The sequence below is a fragment of the Corvus brachyrhynchos genome, unplaced genomic scaffold (assembly GCF_000691975.1).
Source record: "Corvus brachyrhynchos isolate BGI_N302 unplaced genomic scaffold, ASM69197v1 scaffold36, whole genome shotgun sequence".
NCBI lineage: Eukaryota > Metazoa > Chordata > Aves > Passeriformes > Corvidae > Corvus > Corvus brachyrhynchos.
This window is the reverse complement of record NW_008238441.1, coordinates 751,850-755,283: the sequence shown is the minus strand read 5'-3', so window position 1 is coordinate 755,283 and position 3,434 is coordinate 751,850.

Here is a 3,434-nt window from a genome sequence, read left to right as displayed (position 1 = left end):
AGGGGAGGAGAACAACCATATAGGGAGCACTGGGCGAGCGGCTTGGGTCTGGGATAAACCAACTGGGAGTAGGAGTGGGGAAGGTAGGGATGAACCACTGGGGTACAGAAAACATATGAAAATACAATAAAAACCTCGCATCACCACAGGCAGGAATTGTGCAGCAAGATTGATTTATTTAATTCTTTTACAAACTCTTTTATAGACTTTTTTCTTCATAGTCTAATTGGACAAAGGATCAGCCACCCCTTGGGGGTGATTGGCTAAAATCCTAAAACATCCATTGTCAAAATATTTTTCTACTGTACCATAAACAAGACTTTTCAAGGTTGCAGATGGTTTGGTTGTTTATATAACTGCTACCTCTTCTGTGAGAAAGAAAAGTCTCTCACAGACTTAGAAAATAGCAAGAAAATCCTTGCTAGCAGCATTTTTGTATCTACAACCCACCAGTAAAGCATCTTAGTAAACCTTCTGAGCCATGCCAAAATACGGACAGGACAACAACACAGGACTACCCAGTGGCCATTTCCCGAAACAATGCTTCAAAAAAAAGTTTCACATTGCCACAGGATAAAATGTAGTGCCTCATCACGATATTCCTGAAGGCAAGGGAATCTGCCCTGCGGCAGATTTAGGCACCCCTAGTAAAGCCAACCAGCACTCCAGCAACAACAGTGAATGGTTTATTTCCACAGAGATAAACAAATTGTTGTGAAATGTGCTTGCACCGCTGAGATGCTGCAGTGCGCACAGCATCAGCAGAACCCAGTGACAACAGCTATCTCATTACAGGGTATTTTACTGCAGGAGCTGCACAGGTATAAAGCCCAAGTTTTGAGCCATGACTGCAGTTAAGTCTGTGCCTTTATTTTTCTGTGCAGCACAAGGATATTGACTGCAGAGAGAAAACAAAGATGTTCAGTCCAATACTTTATCTGCAGGGGAGCATTTCAGCTATTGCATCCTGAATAGGTAACACCAAGATCTGTTACAGCAGAGGCAATTGATTCTGCGTAAATAGCATAAGGAAGGTAAAATTCACAAACAAAAATGCAACACAACACGTATTAGAAAAGAAACAGGCTAAGCTCCTTGAAAGGTTTACAGCCCAGCTCCTGAACAGATTACGCAAGGTCTGCCCAGCCCATGCAGCCCACAGAGATTTACTCTCTTCAGGAGCTTTCCAAGGTGGGCTTCATTTAGAGAGGGATATTTGACAACAAACAACAACAATCAGAGTGTAGTATCATGTAGTATCATGGTTCTAGTCCATCTTCTTTACAGCATAATGCCATGTAGAAGTTTCATTAATCTGCATATACATGTTCTGTATCCCTCAATAGGTCATCCTAAATTTTGTGTATGAGAAAGAGAGGGCACAGCAAAGAGTATCAATACTGACAGAAACCTGGATCACCATCAGCTCTCCTGGCTGTGCCCCAACACTGATAAAACCCTGCTGGTTGTTGCAGGGGCAGTGGGGACATACTATTTTAATATTAAAACTTGATTCTCTATGTTTCAGCAGAAGTTCTCAGCAGTGTGTAATCCTCCCTTCAAGGAGACCAAATGAATTAGCGTGAGGTGGGGGTTGTAAATAACGGGTCATCAGTATTGCCAGGGAAATTATAGGTGTTAGGCAGCAGGATAAATACTGGAGGTGAACCTGGCCAATTGCTTTCGAAACTCCTTATTTACTGCTGGCCCCAGCTGCAGGCTCTGATGGCTATAAACATTGCCCTTGAAGAATGGGTTGGAGATTCCACAGAGCGTCTCTCCATAGGGTATAGAGGCAAACCCTTACACCAAAGAGAGAAATGCAGTATCGAAAGCAATACAATAATATGGGGTGTCTGTGTCAGTGAAACTGCGCTTCGTTTGGCTCAACACATCATTGAAACTTATTTCCATGAAACAATACAGAAAGGGTTTTCAAAATATCCTTGAAAGGCTCCTGGAAATAGTTGTGAATGTCTGCCAAGGAAGCACAGTGAGTACTCCTCTTTGTGCCAGTAAAACCAGAGGCACAGGAGCAAGCCCTGAATGTCTTTCCTCCAGGGTTTTGTTGTCTTGGCTCTGTGACAGTGTTTTTTATGTGATGACTGGAGCCTGCACAGCTAGGAATTTGTGGAGCTTTACGAGGCAGATACTCCATTTTCTTTCAAATGCCCCAGATATCTGCTCTCTAACAATCCCTTCAGTGCCAGGGAGAGATCCTTAGGGAAGCTCTAATCCAAGTGGTCAGGCAGAAAGCAGAAAAGAAAACTGGTTCATTTCTCTTCAGAAGCAGAGGTTGCAACGGAGACAGTCCATGGGCTATGCCTTGCAGGCTGTCCTGTCTAGTCCATGATTAAGGATGCAGTTAATGGTCGTTTGCCATTCCACAGCTGAGCAGGATCACTTGATGTCCTGGGTGCCTTCCTGAGGATGCTGAACACTCTGTCATGCCTGGGTGTATTGTATCAGACCCATTTAGCACTCTGCCTCCCTTCCTGCCTTGTCACACTTGCCACTATCTGGCACAGGGGCTCTTGCTGTTTCTTTCCACTCACATGTCCTGGGCACACCAGCAACAGTCGATTTTCCTTGCATGGGCAGATGTGAACCCAGGGAGAAACAGCCATTGCAGTGCAGTTGCCATCCTTCTGGGATGTTCAGAGCCACGCTGGGCCATGCAGGGATGCCCAATAACTTTGGCGGCTGGGGTTGGTTTTGCTTTTCTTTTTAATTCAGGGAGGAATTTGGAGCATATTTTAAAATTATTTTTAGTATACATGTAATATTTTTTATATTCAACTTCATTTCCTGGGCAGCCTATGTGTCTCAGTGGGGGGTTGTGCTTTCTCTGTGACTCCTCCTGGCAAAGAGTCAGTTTATTAAAAAATGAAATGAGGACTTTCATTAAATGAGAAAAATCCTGTCCATCCTGTTGGAGAGGATGAAAGTTTGGTAAGAAAGTTTCACAGATATGTAAGCTTGGCAGAAAGATCTCTGAATGTAGAAACTGAGGATGAGATAGAAATGAAAGCAAGTTTTGATATAGAGTAAAAGACGTTTTGCTGAAACACTGACCACTGAATAACTGAGAAGGCAAAGGTTGGAGATGAGTTGGAAGGAGATTTTTATGAATAGGACAAAGGTATGTGACTACAAACAAAAGACATGTTTTTCACCAAGTAAATAAGTCTCAAGAAAAGCATAAGTAAATAGAAAACATGTCTTTACCAAAAAGAGAGATATCGCAGGCAAACAGGAAATGTTGATGTAGGAAGAAGAAAAGACGTCTGAGAATTTTCCACTGTAAGCTTAAATTGTAACTTACTTACTCTTGTGATTGGATAATAATGACTATAATATGGTGATGGTAGTAGTTATGATAGGCTATAGGCGAATGTAAAGGTATTGTGTATGGTGCTTATTGGTTGTTATGT